Below are 19,279 nucleotides of genomic sequence, written 5' to 3' on the forward strand. Positions count from 1 at the left end.
TCGCCTTTGTGGTACAGAGCTTTGCACTGGCGTTCTCCAGCCTCTCCCTTGGCTTCTCCATCAGCCGCTTGGAGACGCAGGTCTTCTCCAGCCCTTCTCCGCTGGAGGGGGAACAAGGGATAGAGGCGGTGGCAGCGCAGCCGGTGACTCCTGTTGCATCTGCCCGGTTCCCGGGCCGGGCCTGGATTCTGTGTTCGGCGGTGCCGAGCCCGGAGCAGCCCCGGCTGCCGTGCGAAATCCGCCTGCAGGGCTCGGTCCCAGGTGTTGCCGGTGCGCTGCGAGCTGAGCGGCTGTGACTCCCCTACCTGGCCACAACCGTGTCGTGCCTGTGGGGAGGCTGCTGGAAAATACCTCTGTCAAAACAAGCGTGTTCAGGAATTAGCAGACTTAGTTTAGTGCTGACAGCGCTGATTACCGGTTCTATGCCTTTGGCCTCTTGAAATGTGATAGTTCTTTGTTAATTTTGCGTTTACTTGCTGAGTCTATATGTAGTGTATATAGTTAGCTATAATGTGTTTTATGTGGGAATCACGTTTTTTGCCCTGAATGACCGTGTTCATGCATGTTCTTAGTGTAGTATTGTGCCAATGTATTTTTTCTATTTAACTTAAGACGCTGTTGTGTACTCACCTAAATATTTAGTAGGATGGTTTGCTATACCAATCATTCAAATAAACCACTAACACTGTGCTCTGGCACTTCTCGGAAGTGTACAGCACCTCTGGTATGGTAAACTTCTGAGGCCAGGAAACCATGTTGTCAGGATGTTTCCATTAAACTGATAGGGGTTTGGCCAGTGGTTTGATCAGTGTAACTGCCTGGATATGGTGAAGTTTTTAAAACCAGAATTAACTCATTTCTGTAAATAAAGAAACATTGTTTTCTGTTTTTGTCTCTGGTGGAAAATGCCATATCAAATTTCACTTGTCTGTAACTGTTATTCTTGGGCCAGTTAACATTCTGTTACTGCAAATTGTGATCTTAGAGGATTATTCAAAATCTGTGACTTGAAGTGTCAGCATAAATCATGTTAACTTGGAGTGTAAAGTAAAAAAGTGTCCCAAAAATTGCATAAGAACAGTAGAGGGAAATCATTGCACTTCTCTTCCTCAAGCATCTAGACAGTATTTTGGCAACTGCCCCAAACCCTCGGTTGCTCATGTATGGTAATGTATACAGAACTTAATTTGTGAGTGTGGAGCTGGCTGTGGTGAGGAAAGCCCTAACTCAAATGAGCATGCTGTCTGCAGCACACCAGAATCCCATGCTGACAAATTGGCTTTGTGTGCAGTGCTCAGGGGGCTTTGCTGTGTGTGGTGAAAGCCAAGTGTGCTGGCCAGAACCACCTGGCCTGAGAGTGCTCAATGAAATACTTAGGGCTAGCCCATGAGGAATATTTAGAGAAGGTATCGGAGATCCTGCCTGGTGTTCCGGTCTAAGCACTGCCTTCCTTTCTGAGATGACAGTCAGTAAGTTTGTTCTTGAGTTTAGTAGCTGTACCTTGTTCTAACAAACATCTTCAGCAGTAACAAACATACTTTCTTTGGAAAGTACAAACAGGGTAGACCCTTCCTTCCACATTTTGGGTTTCTGTGGTTGTCTCTCCTCTTTAGAGTGCTCTGAGTGACAGCTTTGAAACTGACTTGCTCTCCTCTGGTACTGGTAAAGGAGTGCCACTGTGCAACAGACATTTAAAGACAAATTGAACCAGAGGAAGCACAAGAAGTTAAAACCCACTAAAACCCCCAGTGGTTAGGGCATTAGTCCTCTTTGTGTTTTCAGAATAAAACATTATCATCTAAATTCTTTGAGGAACCTGATTCATTTGCTGTCAGGAAACCAGACGGGATCAGTGTTTGTTCCAAAAACCAAGCTTCAAAAGTGATCTAGACACAATGGTCTATTCATTTGTGTCCAAACTGCATTTTCTGCGCAAAGATAGTCTCGCTGCAATTTTGAGAATGTGATAATAAAGCAGGGTGTAGTGAGCTTAGATGTCTGCCTCTTAAACCAGTTGCTGATCAGTTTTAGAAAATTATTTCAGTTTTTTGAACAAAAAAATGTCATCTTAATAATAGTTAAAATATTTCCTTGTTTCTAGAGCCAAGTAAAACATGAGATTTTCAACCTGGTGTAATTGATATGTGTGTGTGAAAAGCTACTCTGAGTCGTGTGTGAAGTGTAAAATGCAGTAGGTGCACTATTGTTCTTGAATTTGTAGGAAATATGTAATTTCTGGGACTGCAATAGACACCTCCAGCATTTCTCTCCTTTAGCAATTTCCTTATTTCACTTATAAAGCTGGCAGCAAACGCTATGGAGATTCTTTAGGTGTGAATAACTGGTGCAATTGAATAGATCCCACTTCCTGCCTGACAGACAGCCTTGTGAGTGGCTTTGATGCTGCCTGCACTGGGTTGCATCTTGACAGGTGAAAGCAGATACTGCTACCAGTCCCTCTAATTCATAGGAACCATCAGTGTCTTGCAGGGCACAACAGTAACATGATGTGGATCCTCTCACTGGCTCCTTTCCGTTTGTCTCCTCAATTGTATGGATTTGTATTGTTCACCTAAAACTTGTAAGAATTGGGTTTTTTGAGTACAGGACTACTCTGCTTAAAAAAGAGAACAACAACAACAAAAGAATTTGCATTTTTAAATTGTTGAATTTCCAGAGGAAAGCGTACCTCAAGTGTATCTTTAAAGTTTCAGTAGTTTCAAGAGTGTGATAGAGAGATAAACGAGAGTGACTCAAAGATGTCTGTTTCCTGTGTAAGGTTTTGAATCACCAAGTTGTCTAGTTCAAGTTAAGTATTGGAAGGATGAATAAACAATAGGTGGCTCTTCCTTTTTTTTGACAGTTAAATGTGGAATATACAGAGTTGCTGATGAGTATTCTTTTCAACAAAGATGACTGAAGGTCCTAATCCAGTCCCAAGCCTCAGTTTGATATCTGAGTTGTCCAAACCCATATTCTTTTTCTTGGCCAGTTCTCTTGGTCTGTGGTGGTGGCTGATCTTCCAGACTCTGGTCTAGGTTAGATTTTGGCCTGACCTGGTGTATGTATTATGATGTAAATGTAAAAGCTGTGGTAATCCACATAATAATACCACAAAAAACCTCTCAGACCACTTGAGCTGTGGTGCATTTTTTTCTTAAGCACTGATTGTCTATTTTTTAAAGCTTTCCTTAATATAATCTGCAGTTATGAAACCATGTGTAATGTGTGCCAGCTTTCAAACTCTTAGAATTTTTTGTGTTTTTTTGCAACAAAAATGTTCTACTGACATTACATGTCAAAGAAGTAAGATAACACCACTAATATAGGGCTTATTAATAACATCTAGACAAGAAATGGGCATTCGCTAAAGATTTAGGTAGACTCCAAAGACTGAGTAAAAACTTAATGCCATTCTTACTTAATGGGGAAGGGGAGAATATTGCAAAAGAGTCTTAGTTGAACTTGTGTGCAAAGTTTCCTAAGTCAACTGTGATTAGTTAGGGCTCTATATTTGGTTATTTTGCCTTGAATTCAGTGAGACCTCTGAATTAATAAGTCTTTACATTTAGCATTTTAGAAAGCTATTTTATTTTTCAGTCACTAACTCAATCTATTGTAAGGCATGCTTTAGATGTGATAACCATAAGCAAATCAATGTTGTATGTGAATGCTCTGAGATTTACATTTGAAATATACTCTTCTAGGGCCATGTTAGCAAAAAATTATTTCAAGGGCAGTATTGCAAAGACTACTGAGCTGTGCATGTACCTTTAAAAAAACCCAGCTTTCTGTGGGAAGTGTTTCTATTATTGACCTCCTTAGAAAACTAAGGCAAACAGGTGCTTTGGGACCCATCTAATAGAGATTTCCCTTAAGAAAGAGCTGCTGATAATATCATAATAAAATGTTGCTTGTCCCTTCCCTTCAAGATAATTGCCACAGCTGGGGCCTAATTAACTATGACAACCTTTTTTTTTTTTTTTTTTTTTTTTTTTTTTTTTCTTCTCCTCTTCTCCTTGTAGATAAAGTTGCTTCTGTACAAGGACCAGGGAAATGCTCATATTTAGGAAAGTACTCTAAAGAGCATTTTGTTTAGCTCCACCCCAAGTAGAGCATTCGTTACTGTGTCAGTAGCTATAAAAAGTGTCAGGCTCATTCTGTGGAGGATGCCAGTTTGTCAGCTTGAATCTCATCTCTTCAGCTTGAATTACTAACTAGCTCCCTTACTGTCTTTGTCCTGTAGATATTCCACTACTTTTTTTTTTTTTTTTTTTTTTTTTAAGCAGAGCATTGTGCTACTGAACATCTGTGATATCAGAAAACGTGAAATTTTCACGAATTTATATGGGTTTTCTTAATTCTGAGAGCTGTGACAAACTGTCATTAAATGAAGTGATTTTGTCTTTTAATCGTTTGGGGAAAATGTGTCATTTTCAGCTTTAGATAAAATGTGTGAATGTTCATTAAAGAGAGCATCACTGAAGTGTAATTGCCAGTCTTTAGGACAAAACCAACAGAAATAAGTGTATAATTTTTAGAGAAGTTGTCTAGTAAATCATGTTGAGAAGGTTTTTATCCTTCTTCCTTTTTTTTTTTTTTTTTTTTTTTTTTTTAATGACAAGGCTTTTAGAAACGTAATATTAGGATTATATGGAATCTCAGTCTATCTTAAGGAGTTGTAAAAAAGTGTGGATTTGCCCTACAGGCTGTCAAGTGCCAACACCTGCTTGCAATTAAGAAAAATGGGCCCACTGCTAAGGCGGTAGGTGTATGCTGCTCCTAAAATTATCCTGTGCTTGCCAGCTCTGTATTGAGAAAAATGGTGCAAATTTTAGCAAGCTGACCTTATGACACTGATAACACTTCTCAAGTCTAAAATAACTTGGTGAGTTTTATTGAGGCAGAACATCTTTCTGCCTGGCACAGATGTTTTTCCAAAGGGGCAGGAAGGAGAGTGCTATTGTGATTTTTTTTTTTTTTTTTTTTCTTCTTCTTTAGGGAAGTAGCAAACAGGCTGGGTGCTCTGCTCTTGCTTTACGCGGGGAGCATGTGGAAATGTGTTTGGAATGGCGCTGAACAGCTACATCCCAGTACCTGTCTTCCCTTTCCCAGCTGTTTTGTAACGTTACACAATGAATGTATAAAGTTTATATTGACTGTAGTGCTTTTGTTTTACAATGCCAACTTCAGTCACTACTGCAATACTTAGCACATTAACCTAAAAACCAGGGGCTTGGCTGTTTTAGAGAGAGAGTTCACAGAGTGTGAATCTTGGCAATATGCTTAATGTTTTGATATGTGGCTTTTCGATATAATTTTTGGTTGTGGCTTATCATCTTGAGATAATTTTTATGATTTGCTTATGTCTGATGGGGCTTCCTTTTGTATCTAATGCCACTTTTCTGAGTTTCAATACCATATTTACTGTTCTATGACAGTTGTCCTCAGGATGTTACAATATGCTCAGTGTTTCAGTTATCTTTTATAAATCTTCAAGTTTCTGAGTTGGCTAATTAAGACACTTGGAGCACTTGAATGCTTTCTGGACTATCTGATGAATGTAAAATATATGATCAAATAAACTTGGGCACATATTGGCAGAATAGTTTAAGAAACTACCGTTCAGGGAATGTAACATCTCTCTGCTGGTGGTTACTGCCACCCACTGTAGTTGTCAATCTTAATCAGCACCCAAAATCTGCATCGTTGCTAAGTCAAACCCATCTACCTTGCCAAATTTAAACTCAGCCATCGGTTTTGCAATGGGTTGAAGCAGGCACTTGTACTCCATCCCAACAGCTCCTGTGGAGGTTGTTTTCCTCTGGGTGTGACTTTGATGGAGAGAGGGCAGTAATTTATGAAGCCCCATATTATACATCTGGGATAAATGTGTGCCTTCAGTCCAAAGCACATATTTTGGTGTCTCACTGGGAAATAAGGTACTGGAAAGGGAAGTGTGTGGCCTGGTTTACACTACCCTCCAACTCTTTTTCTAAACAGATATTTATGACAGACAATCTCAATGTCATGTTGGTTTTCCATATCTGCTTGTAACTACGGATGGAGCTTCCTGCAGATACAATGTTCTTTATCTTTTACTCCTTCTGCTCTGTTTTTGTTTCTTCCCTTTGTTGTTCTTTTCCATCCTGTGTGTTTGCTCATCTTTCAGGATAAAAATAGAGAGAAAACATCCAGGCCCTCAGAAGCTATGTGGCCATCACAGGCCAAGGCCAAATCAGAAGTTCCTGTAAATCATTCATGCTATGCTCGTCCTTTGTGGGAGAGGAGCAGCGTGAGGGGAAAAATAATCTGCAGGGATGGAAAATAAGTGTTATTAGACAGATTGTGTTTTTACTACAGCCCAGACCTTTGAATAGACCTTCTGTTGTTGCCTCTTTAAATGAGAGGACTGGGCAGGAGAATGTTATTGGCTCAATAGGTAGGTCAGAGAGGAGCGTTGTCTCTCAGTAGATCTGGTTGTTACAACTTCCCTGGGTCCTTGTCAGCTTTTGTATGTGCACCTGGCTGGTTGGGACTGCATGTCCTTGAAGAGGAAAAACAATGCTTTGTTTAATTTGGCAGGGAAAATTGAGTATCCAGGATGAAACTGAGCAGGGCTTTGTACCAGAGCTGGGCCTTGAAGGACATTGTAGTGTGTGTGGTGTCCAGGAATAGGGTCTCACCATTTTATTGCTGATGAATGGCTTTTAGCTTTGAAACGTGTTCCTCCATTAGGCTGGTGCATGGGGCTTAGAAATAATGAATGAATTAATATTGAGAATTATGAGGTTTGTCATACATTAAGTGTTTAAGCCTTAAGAAAAATCAGATTGTAATCTCAAATCTCAAAAATTGGCATGTTTTCCCAGGCAGAGAGAGCATCCTATTTTTGTTTGTTTGGTTTTTAATCTGTTATTTTAATCAGTCATTAGAGTTGCTTGCCTTGAAAAATAATAATATTTGAATCTAGGCGTGTTGGAAAAAAAAAATGGAAACATGTGGCAGTTTTACATAAAAATATAATTGCTTAGAATGTGCTTCTTCAAAAGAAATCCTGCTGTCTTGCAAACAGGTGGAGGGGGCATGCTGCCAGGTCACGGAGGACCTGATACAAACTTGTCAAAATACCATTTTGACAATGGGTTCCATCTCTTAGGAATCTGTTGTGGGGCTGAGCTTGCAGTTTATGTGGATTGACAGACTGTGAGTGCTGTGTAGTGTCAGCCTTTGGAACACATCAGTGCTCTGAGAGCAAAGCAGTGTAACTTGTCCATACCTTTCTCCTCTTAAAATCCCAGGTTATAAGCACTCTCTGTTGGGCAGGCTTGGACTGACTGACAAAGGACTGTTTCTCCAAAGCTTCTTTCTCTTCAAGTCCTCAGCCTGCAAGCTTTTTGGGAACAAAGCTGACTTTGTCCAGTCTGCTCTCAAACACTTGCTCTGTGGTAATATTACTGTTCTTGTATTGTGCTTCATTTTATGCTTTCAGTCATTTCAAAATGCACAGTTTCAAATTTCTGTTGTACCTCTTTGAACTGTTCCCTTGTTCCAGGGGATTCGGCATCTTTGCTAAAAGAAATCAAACTACCTGGAATTATTGCCTTTTTTTTTTTTTTAATATTTGGACACTTATGGCTTAACCCCAGTTAACAACTGAGACCCACGCAGCCACTGGCTCACTCTCCTAGCCAGTGTGATTGGAAGGGTAAAAGCTAGAAAACTTCTGGGTTGAGATCAAGAGAGTTCAACAGGAAAAGCAAAAGCCACACATAAATGAGGCAAAACAAGGAATTATTCGCCTCTTCCCATGGACAGGTGGGTGTTCAGTCATTTCCAGGAGAGCAGGGCCCAATCATATATAAGGGTTATTTGGAAAGACAAATGCTGTTACTCCAAACATTCTCCTACTTCCTCCTTCTTCTCCCCTCTTTTTATATGGAACATGACACCATAGGTATAGAAATTTCTGCATATCAAACCTGATTTCCTTTTATGACAGGGTAACATACCTAGTTGATCAAGGGAAGCCAGCTGATGTAAACATTTTGGATTTCAGTACAGCTTTGGACATTGTCTCTCGCAGGATCCTTCTGCGCAGGCTGGATAAACAGACCATGCACTGGGTGAGCAGCGGGCTCACGGGTCAGGCACAAAGGGTTGCAGTGAAGGGGGTGGATTGGAGACGTGTCACTAGTGGGGTTCTGCAGGGCTCCACCTTAAGCCTAACATCTTCATTAACAACTTGGATGCAGGACTGGAAGGGATTCTACACAAGACTCACACAAAACTGGGAGGAGCTGTTGACTCTCTGAAGGCAGGGAGGCCCTGCGGAAAGACCTTGACAAAATAGAGTGCTGGGCAAATCACCAACCACGTGAAATTCAGCCAGGGAAAGTGCCAGATTCTGCACCTGGGATTGGGCAGCCCTGGCTGTATGGACAGAGTGGGGAATGAGAGGCTGGAGAGCAGCGCTGGGCAAAGGGCCCTGGGGGTCCTGGTCCATGGAGAGTTAAATGTGAGCCAGCAGTGCCCTGGCAGCCAGGAGGGCCATCCCTGTCCTGGGGGCACCAGGGACAGCATGGCGAGCTGGGCAAGGGAGGGGATTGTCCCCTCTGCTCTGAGCTGGGGCGGCCTCACCTCCAGTGCTGGGGACAGTTTTGGGGGCCACAGTAGAACCAAGATATTAAACCATTGAACAACATCCAAAGGAGGGCTATGGGGATGGTGAAGGGCCTTGAGGGGAAGCCATGTGAGGAGCAGCTGAAGTCACTTGGTTTGATCAGCCTGGAGAAGAGGAGACTGAGGAGAGACCTCATTGCAGTTAGGAGTTCCTCATGAGGGGAAGAGGAGGGGCAGACACTGATATCTTCTGTGTGGTGACAGTACCCAAGGGAATGGCCTGAACTTGTGTCAGGGGAGGTTTAGCTTGGATATCAGGAAAAAGTTCTTTCCCCAGAGGGTGGTTGGGCACTGGAATTGGCTCCCCGGGAAAGTGTTCACAGCGCCGACTGACGGAGTTCAAGAAGCATTTGGACAATACTCTTGGGCATGTGGTGTGACACTTGGGGATGGTGCTGTGCAGGGTCAGAAGTTGGACTCAGTGATCTTTGTGGGTCCATTCCAACTCAGCATATTCCGTGTAATATCCCTTCAGTCAGTTGGGGTCACCTGTCCCAGCTGGTTCTTGTCCTAACTTCCCATGCACTCCCAGTCATGGCTATGCAAAAACTAGAAAAGGCTTTGGCTCTGTGTAAGCTTTGCTCAGCAATACCAAAAACATCCCTATTACTTGTCACTGTGTTCAGCACAAATCCAAAATTCAGCCCCATACCAGCCACTATGAAGAAAACTTACTCTTTCCCAGCCAAAACCAACACGAGAAGTGGAAGAATCTTATGCCGAAAAGAATGCTCCTCTCTCCCATGGGTATTTTTGTTTTCTTTCACAAAACATATCTACGTGTTTTCCAACACCATTACTGCTTGTCTGATGAGGTTCTGTAGGGCTGTACCTCAGGGGGAAGGCTGCCATCCTGAGGTGTAGGGAACTAGCTAGTCAAGCATGGAAATTTGTTGCCACCTGTGTCTCTCCTCTCACTGCAGCTGTTTGCAATGCTTTGTGAAGGAATAGTTCTAAGCTCCAGACACGCAGCTCAAGTTTTTGTGTAGTTAGTATAATGAACTAAAGAAATGTTTGTGTTGCATCCTTGAATGTCATCGCACTCTGTTTAGATGAACTTTGCTGAGGCGTGGACTTTGCATGTAGCAAAACTGAAGGAGATTGGAACATAGTGAGCTAAGTAGTGCAACCGGTGAGGGTATTGATGACTAGAAATGCCCTTTGAGATGGCTGAGACCTGAAAACAAGCAGACTGAAGATCTGTGAGAAAATGTCAATCACACACAAACTAATAGAAGGTTTTGTTGTGTGTCTACAAATATAATGTAGTATGTGATATCCAAGATGCAAATTTTATTTGGAAAATGTAGCTTTGAGACTCAGCAGAAATGATTATTTGCCTTTGCTTACCTGGAAATTCCATTTTCCTTCCTGCCTCCATTACTCACTTTAATATATCTGTAATTAGAAAGTGTCTTAAGTATGAATTCCTCTTTATTAATTTACAGAAATACCTTATATTTTGGTGCAACTTAATTTGTATATATAGGGTGCTTTCTTTTTTTTAAAATTGCTGCAAATAGGTTGCTGTCAGTCTTGAGGATCTTTCTATAGTGTCATGTCCGCAAAGTGAGTTCTCTTTTCATAGTCATGAATCATTTAATTGTATGAATGAAAGAGCGAGCTGTGTCTAGAGAAGTGACTTTATGAGCAGCTTTGGGCAAACCCTTCACCTGTTTATATCTTTCTTTCCATCACTATTTAATCTATATTGCTTCAAATTTAGGGTTATTTATCTGTTAAGCATTTAATGAATATTGAAACATCACAAAGAAATGCTGTGTATTGAGTCCTTTCTGCATTAGGGGAGGCTGCACCCACTGCTCTTTTTCTGTAGTCATTATTTGAATTGAGTAGTAGTTATAAACTGTTTTTATCCTCTTCAAGTAAATTAGATTGATATAGAATCGGAGAGGAGGATGTTCCATATTCTCCTGCAGTCATGTGTTGGACATCTCGGTACAGAGGGCGTGGCAGTATGAGCTCAGAAAGCGGCTGTTCTGCCCTTGCCATGCAGGATAATCCAGTGGAAATTTCAGTCAGCACTTGGGATTTTCTAAGGTTTATAGCATTTCATCATTCACCTTCCTTTATAAAAAGCAAGCAGATGTGAAGAAAAGCAGGTATGCCAACCTTGCTATAACACTTCATGGATGTACTGAAGTCCCCTTTGGGTTGGTAAATTTGTTGCAAAGCTTGCTACATTGAGGAGGGCTTTTTTTCCTCTTGTAATTTTTGTTGTTGTTGTTGTTCTTAAAATGAAAGTGTTTAGAAGGAAGCTGGCTTTAATGCCCTCTTGGAAATTAGCTTGGCATAATTACCATTGATGCATTTAAAACTGGAATTAGGAACTAAGATGTTTGGCAGGAAATATAGCAGTTTTTCTTGGACGGGGGAAGCAGGTGGACCACATGGGCAATTAATCCGCTAGTGCCTCCTCCACCGCTTCTCTCTGGTACAGAGAAAGATTTCTTCCAGTGGAACTTAACTGTAAACAACATGTAACCGAAACAAATAATGAAAGCCCCTCCTGAAACAAAAGTTTCTGATGCCACAAAAATGTCAAATAACTCCCAAATAATTCTATCAATGTTTATTTCAATTTCAGTAATTTTATAAATAAAGCTTTCTGCATGTGCTTTCCATTCCTATAGTGATAGCTGTGGTTTACTTGCTTTTAGGATCTTGAAGGCTTGTGAGCAGATGAAAGGGACTGTATGCTTTTCATGTGTCAAGTTTGATAGCAAAGCCTTGTTAAGAAAATTTATCTTTAAAGGGTATTATTTTTTGAATAAGGATGCTGTTTTTCATAGATTTTTCTTTTCATGAAACCCTTTCTTTCAGTTTCTATTTTAAATGCAGAGTATTTCCATATTTAATAGAGGTCTGGAGGTGATCTCACGTATCATGAGGACATTATTGAACGGCCTTATTGGAACATTGCTTCCTAGACACTATTATTAGTGTAGTAGCCAAGAGATATGAGCAGCTGCTGAATTTTGTTCTGAGTGTCTGGATGGGTGTGTTGGGGTGGCATTACCAGTGACAAGCAGAGGCACTGGGGGATGCCAGGAAGGAATTTTGATTGGAAAATAGTTGACATGAGCTCAGTAGTTGGTGAGTCTGTCTCTTCTCTCACTGTCTCTTCTCTGACAGGTCTGAGTAGCATAACTTTTCAGATGATTCTTGCCATAGTCAGCAGAAATTGCTGCCTTCTTCACCTCATTTAATATATTTAGCTGCCTTTCTGAACATTTGTAGAGCAAACTCAGGTGAATGTTTGAGTTTGAGTATTGGGGATGAGCAGCAGAAGTCTAGTAGGCATGTGTTTTAGCACATGCTACCATGGAGACATACTCATGGTTCCTAAGAGATTTTGGATAGAGCTGTAGGACAGAACAGTGGCTGAATCAAGTCTGCTTTGAAGTGTGTACCACTGATTCCTTGCTAGGCTTTGGAAAAGATATGCTCAGACCAGCCTTGCCAATGTCAGTTGAATTTTTAGTCACAGCAGAACAATTAGAAGGGGGAAAGATGTCTTTTGTGGCTCTGTAAAGCAGTGGATAGAAGAGATTGATGTCAGGATTTAGTAATGTTAGAGGAAGAGAACACGTCAGTTCTCTTCTGAGGAGGGGTGTGGTGGGGTTTCCTTTCTTGCTTGCTTTCTTTGAGACACTTGCTTATTCCCAGTTGCTTTGCTTCCAGAGAGGGACCCATTATACTCCTCTCTAGTGCCATTTCCCTCAGCCTTTTCAGGTGATGGATTCTCTAACCTTTTTCAGGGGGAAAAAGACAAAAAAACCCCCACAGTTTTATATAACATTATAATATTGCATAATATTGAATTGTAGCATTCATTTATTGAGAATTATTGAGTTAATTTGTTTTATTTTTCCCTTCTCTTTTTTGTTTGCTTAAATCTATTTGATTTGATTTCTGGCACTTTTCTCAAATTGCATTTTGATAACTTCATGGACTTCTCATGGTTTTTTGGATCAAAGCCTGTGGGAATGTTTTAGTGGTATGTGCAGTATAGGGAGCTGAGAATTCCTTGGTGTCGTAAACAGTTCCATTAATGTTTGTTTTCTTAAGTTGTAATGATGTTTGTCTGTGAGCTGGTTTAATGTTTGTTTTCGTTTCAAGAAGATACATAGTTACAGCTCTAAGTGGGTAATGAATGTGAATAGAGGGAATGAGAGTTGTTGTTTTGTGTCCCAGCAAAATGAAGCACGTCTGTCTGGCAATGACTAATTCTTCTGCATACTCTTAGTGATACCAGATACTTAGGAATCCAAGACAAAGGCAAATTCCTTGCTTTGCCCTGTACTCTTGCAGTGAACAGCTTGGTGTGATTGGGATTTCTTGATCGCATGAAGCTCCTTATTTAGAGTTGCCACTAGAAAAAAACAGCAGAAGGATTTATGTGCAGGACATGTCATCGGGAGAATTAAAGGTGAGTTTATTTACTTACGATCAGCCAAGTCACAACCCATTTAAAAATCTTGCTAATGGTTTCCTGTGTTCTATTTGTAGCACTGTGGTTTTTTTGTCAGGTAAAATATGTACACTTTAAAACACATTAACACGAGATTATTCTTTAAAATAAACAAACAAAGCTCTTAACCTAAATAGCATTTTAAAATCCAAAGTGTGTAAAGCATTTTAGATGGGAGCCTTTCAACATCCTGCTCAGTAGGTTGGGCTGTGGTTCTGTTTACACGTGGGTGAAGTGAGTGGCCAAGTGATTAGATAGGCTTGCACATCAAGCCCTCACTGGAGATGGAGTTAGTTATTAGGAGGCCCTGACATTTAACCTTTTCACCCATGCATTGGCATATTTTGCTCTGTAAGGTAGCTTGGAGATGTTGGAATTGTGAGAGATCCGTACTGCCCGTTGAATTCCCTAACCAGTGATCAGAACTGTTTTAGTGTAGGTTCTTGCAGATTTCAAGACAGTGTATTGGATTTTAAATGCTCAGTTTTATTGAGCAGTCATATTAAATGTCCCAGCGAGGTGGTGACCCCATCTGTTTGATTTTTTTGTACTTTCTGGAATATGAAGGACATGGGACTGTTCTTACCTTGGTGCTCTGATAGAACTGGGGATGTTTTGGCTTGTGCTGGTTGGAAATGTACCCCAACTCCAGCAATCAGTTCCAGAGCTACATCCAGTCAGGTGGCAATCTACACACACTGCAGTAGTCACAGCAGAGAGGCTTTGGCTTGTCCAAACCTCACCTTGTGCCCAGCAGCCCACTCAGGCTGAAGGTGCAGGTGGCTATGCCACCCTGCACTGCCATTCAGGCAGTGTCCCCTGGCTCACTGCTAAATTTAGACTTAAATTTTTCCTTCTGAGCCCATCCTTATTCCTAATTTGGTGATTGTAGCCGCTAGCAGATACAAGCCAAGAAAGGAAATTTTCCTTGCCGATGCTAACATCTCTCATCATCTGGCAAACCTCTGCTGAACCCAGCAATGAGTATTCCTGCTGGCTGCTACCCAGCCCTGAAAGTAATTGACTGAATTTTTGGATCCTTCTCTTTCTGTCTGTTGACAATGGTAACTAATAACAAAAAAGAAATTATCGAAAGCCTTGCAAGTGAATCCTAGTCTTGCCCTAACACAAAGCAGGTGGCTCCCACTGAACTGCTAAATGAGGCATGAACTAAATCTTACTTGGTTCCATTGTTTTATGTTGATTTATTATGGACTAATGCCTTAGAGTAGCGTGAATCTTTGGAAACCAGGAACGCAGATTATAGAATGCATCGAAAGCCAGTGTGCCTTTTATTTCCAACAACGGGAAAGGCAATGACAAATTGAGAATCAGAAAAGATTTGGAGGTTTTCATGGGGGCCAGTCAGCAAGCCAGCTTAATTGTGGGTTGCCAACAGTCACAAAGTTTTCAATTTTTAAGCTATTTTTGTATTAATAATTCTACTTGCCTTATAAATAGTTTTTAAATCTCTATTACTAGTAAGTACAAGAGGATGGTTGTGCTTTGAGTTGACATCAGACCAAGAATACAAGAAGACTGTTTATGCAGAGGTTCCCATTTGCAGATGCCTGCTGTGGGATTGAGACATATGAGGGGAAGGTTCCCCTCCTCCTTCCCACAACCATACATGAGAAAGAAAACATGTGAGCTTTTCCTTTCCCTTTGTAGCCATATAGCTGATTGTATGTGAACCATTTGTCTCACCTGTCTTGATGGTGTGTTATTTAAAGTTTTAAATACAGAAGGATTAGATAATGATTGTATGTATCTTTTACTGAGAGAAATTAATTTTTGTGGGGAAAACTCTCTTCATTTACCAGGCTGTAATTAGGAAATCACCATCCATTTTCTACCCTCAGTTCTATATAATCTGTGCTACTGTGAGCACTGTTCAGAACTTACTGTACTGCCTTTGTCTGGGAATCCTACGCTGGTCTTTGGTATGTTTTACTTTGTTTTGGTATAAGTTGCTGTAATGTAGAAATAGGGAGGATCAGCTTGTGATGCTCATGTTTGGTTTTACTAAATGCCTATTACTGCTAACTCTATACTCTAAATAAATCTGAGATCAAATCACTTGTTTTGAGAGAGTGGGCTGGGCTGGAGAGAAGCTGTGGGTTTTGGCCACAGGAATAGAGAGGTCTTCTCAGAGGAGTGAATCTGATCTTATTTCTGTTTTTCTTTAAAGGTTTCTTTCTCATCAGACTGTCTCTTGACATCCCAGGGCACCTTTTCTTTCTCTTGCATCACCCCAAAATTACACAGTACTTTGGTGAGCATTCTTGTGGTCAATAATGTATGTTAGTACAAGTTTCACTTCCAGCTTTAAATGTGCCTGGAAAGAAGATGAAAAAAATAAACAAATACTTGACACTGCTGAGGGCCAAAGTTCACCTGGGCGCACGTTTGTATTTAGAACCTCGCACACACTGGGTGCAAAGCTGTGATGGTAGAATATGGAAAGGCCCTGCTGGAGCTTTCAGAGTAAAAGCTAGTGATGCTTTGCAGCACTGGATCTGGGGATCAAGCTGGGGATCATCTTGCTGCCAGTGCAACCTCCCTAGTTAATACAACTTGTGTAAGGGCCAGAGCCTGTCTGTGAGAGACTTTGTCCTGTGCTGGAGCTTTTGGTGCAAAATATCAGGCACTGCAACTCCCTCCTGTTGGCTCTCCTGTGCCCATGCAGAACATTTGCTTTCCCTGCCTGCTCTGCCTCTACCCCTGGTATATATAGCTGTCATTTCTATTTAAACAATTATTTCTATAATTTCTGTACATAGAAACAAAGGAGCTGAAGTATAAACTATTGCAGAACTTTTATTGTAGGGTGTCTGAGGAAAGTGGATATTGTACTTCCCTTTCTTGCTTTACACTATAGTGGACACTTGCTTAATCAGATGTTCCAACTTGCTTTCCCTTTGGTAATTTTCCTTGTCTTCTTAAGTTAGACATTTCTTCTTGAAACACTGTCTGAACATTTAATTGCTTTGGATGGGTATTTCTGGAGGAAAATCATGGTAATATGAGTTATGCTTATGTTGTGTTCCCATGAACTCCAGGTATGTGTATGTGTGTTTGTGTGTTGCATCCTGGTATCTGTGTATCGTTCACCCATGACAGGAAACGAAGGGAAGAAACACCCACTAACTAGAAAAACTTGTAATTCAATCTTTACACTGTCGTTCATATGCTGTCCCTTCCAAAACAGGGTTGTTATTTGAATTGCAGGATCTGAAGATGAGGGCAGAATAGCCTGAAGCACTCTGTCATACTAACACAGAAGCTTTCATAATTGGTACAATTAATACCAGTATAATTTCTTTTGCAGTCATCATGTAGGAAGAAAACCTCATTCATTTGACTGTAAACATTGAGGGCAGTATTTCTTACACATTGTGGGTCACTAAATTTCCTCACAGTACTCACAGAGGCTTGCTAAACTGAGATTATTTATGTGAAGTGATTTACTGGGCAAAACTGTCAGCAGAACTGCAAGCCTCAGTTCAGCTGGGTGAGAATTGTTATATACCACAGCCTCCACTAGGGTTTTGGCAAGTGCACCCTTCCTGAATAATGTGAAAGACCTTGTCAAGCTGTCTCTGATAATTAGATTTGACATAGCTAATACCTGAAATACAGGCAGGACAGTCATGTGGCCGAATCATGGCTTGTCAGCATTGAGTGTGTTTGTACTGGGTGGCCAGTGTTGTTTTTGGGAAGGGGGCATTGCAGAAAGAACATCTAGAAAAAAATGTCCATTCTGTGCTGAAATAAAAGGTTATAGTTTTGCTATGCTAAATAGTTATTTATACATTTAATTAAAGCATAAGAACTTTCCTTGTTTGATAAGAAGAGATGGGGAGATGTGCAGACATTGTAAAATACTTCAAACATTTCAATTCTGAGTATCTGATGGTCACAGGATGAGCTTAGGTTGTCAAGCCTTCCTAGTGCTGAGAAAAAAAGCAACATTTAACCATCTATCTCTTTAGTTTAATACTGACCTCATGTCTCCTGTCTCCCTTTTTTTTTTAATGGATTATAATGTTGGATTAAGTGAGGCTGTCATGCAATGTATTAGGTGTTGTTGTTGCTTTCTTTAATGACTGGGGGGAGATGCAATTTAGAAAAAGAAATCCAGTGCAACATGAGTGTGCAGAAGCATCCCTGTGCTTGATTGCTGAAATTGCAGATAACATGACCAAGATCATGTAACTTTTGGAAGACTTCTTTAAGCAACCTGGGATCTCAATGGGCATCATTTCTGCAGAATAAATACACAATGTGCAAATGCTGGCTTTTGAGTTTAAGAAAAAGTGTAAACAATTATTTTCTGTTCCCTTAATGCCTTTCTGTGTTCTTCAGATCAAAATTTGCTCATTTATGTTAAGAAATGAAAATATATTGTTGATAAATGAAAGAGAGCTGCTTTAAAGCAAATGAGAAATCATTCATATCATAAGCAAATTCTCAAGAGAGAGGCAGGGAAAATAAGTGCATGATGCAACCTGAAGTAAAGATTATTTTCTTTGTTCCTTTAGAAGAGCTTTGGATGAGTGTGTTTTGTTGCTTTCTAGCTTTAAAAATTTTCTTAATTTTAATTTCCTAATATCAGAGGGAAAGTCTTTCTGGATTGCTGTGGCAAGCAGGCTAAATGGGTATAGTCAGAATTAGTTGTGGTTGCTTTCAGCCAAATGCGGCCAGACTCAATCGTCTTCATAATTCTTTCCTCTGCTTTTTACTTTGGTTGGCTGCACCTTTTTTTTTTTTTTTTTTTTTTTTTTTTTTTTTTTTTTTTTTTTCTTCCCCTTCTTCTAGCTCCAAAAGAAAGCTCACAATTGAGGCAAAGAAGGAATCGGAACAGTTGGTGACATTTTTCTGAAATGCAGATTCCTGCAGGTAGCAGGAGTTGTACCAGTTGCGCAAATCAACTTTGCCTATTGATGCTTTGCTTGGAGCCACAGAGTGAATTATGAAATTCCTGGAGTTGAATGAAACTTCAACTATACAAAACATAAAAAAAATGTGGTGAGCTTGTGGCTTCTGTTATCTGTAGGTTTTGGGAGGTTTTTTTGTGTTTCCAATTTTCTCTAACTCTGTTAGGCCTTGGACACAAAGAGAACTTGACTGTCTGTGACTGAAATCCCTTAGAAAGCATGAAGGAAGCCAAAGAAAAGCTAGGTTTGCAGCTGTCTAAAGCAATTTCCAGCTGATAGCCTGGCTGTGTCACACCCTGTTCTTTATTACACAAATCTGGCTGCTGGATTGCTTTGGTGCAGTGCTGTGCAGCAGCCAGAGGTTCCTTTGGTCCAGTCGATGGGAGGTTGGAGTTGAGCTTCCTTGAAGAAGTGTTAGTTCTGGTTTATGGAGTCATTAACCCCGTTGCTTTTTCAAATAAATAGAAGAAAACTGGAACAAATGTTTGTATCTTATTCTTATTTAGTCTGGCTGTATCACAGCGTATTATTTAAGCTATGTCACAGGAGTTGGTAGTGTGATGTTATTTTTCCCCCCCCTAGTGTATTGTTAGCTCTCTTGTTTTTTCCTTTTGTTGTTCTTTTGTTTCTCTCCGATTTCTGTGATGTTGTTATACTTTTTTTTAACCAAGGATAAAGCAAACTTATCAGGGAAAGTGAGCTTCCTACCTTACAGAAGTAAGGATAGGATTCCATGAGAGAAATAGTGCTATAAAAAACCTTACAACATTATTTATACAGATGTCAGCTTTTTTCCTGAAGATGCCTGGGTATCCTGAGAAGTGCTATGCTGCCTTCTGATTTTCCCAGTTCATACTTAGCTAACCTGTGTGTATGCAGAATGGAAGGGGAAGCTTATTGCCTGATGCCTGCTGAAATTTCCCTCCCCCAATCAGCTGAATCATGTCATTAGTGCAAGAGAGAAACGGTGGTAACTTCTGTCTCCAGCTAGCTGCTAACACTTAGAAAATGCTGGAGAAAGTTCAGGTGTGGCTATAAGCAAATTTAACTGTTTCCAGATTCCATGAGTCCTAAGCACCTAAAACTACCCCTGAATTACAAACTTGTTAAAGTTTTTAGCAAATATTGACTGTTTTATCTCACGTACTTGCACGGTGTGAAT

General features: G+C 40.5%; 1 protein-coding gene across 1 annotated transcript in view; it reads left to right on the top strand.

Annotated features, from left to right (window-relative positions):
* Positions 1–19,279, top strand: part of ARHGAP10 (Rho GTPase activating protein 10) — a 144,869-nt gene that overhangs the window by 294 nt on the left and 125,296 nt on the right. The gene's annotated exons all lie outside the window — the stretch shown is intronic.

The sequence above is a fragment of the Hirundo rustica genome, chromosome 5 (genome assembly GCF_015227805.2).
Source record: "Hirundo rustica isolate bHirRus1 chromosome 5, bHirRus1.pri.v3, whole genome shotgun sequence".
Taxonomy (NCBI): Eukaryota; Metazoa; Chordata; class Aves; order Passeriformes; family Hirundinidae; genus Hirundo; species Hirundo rustica.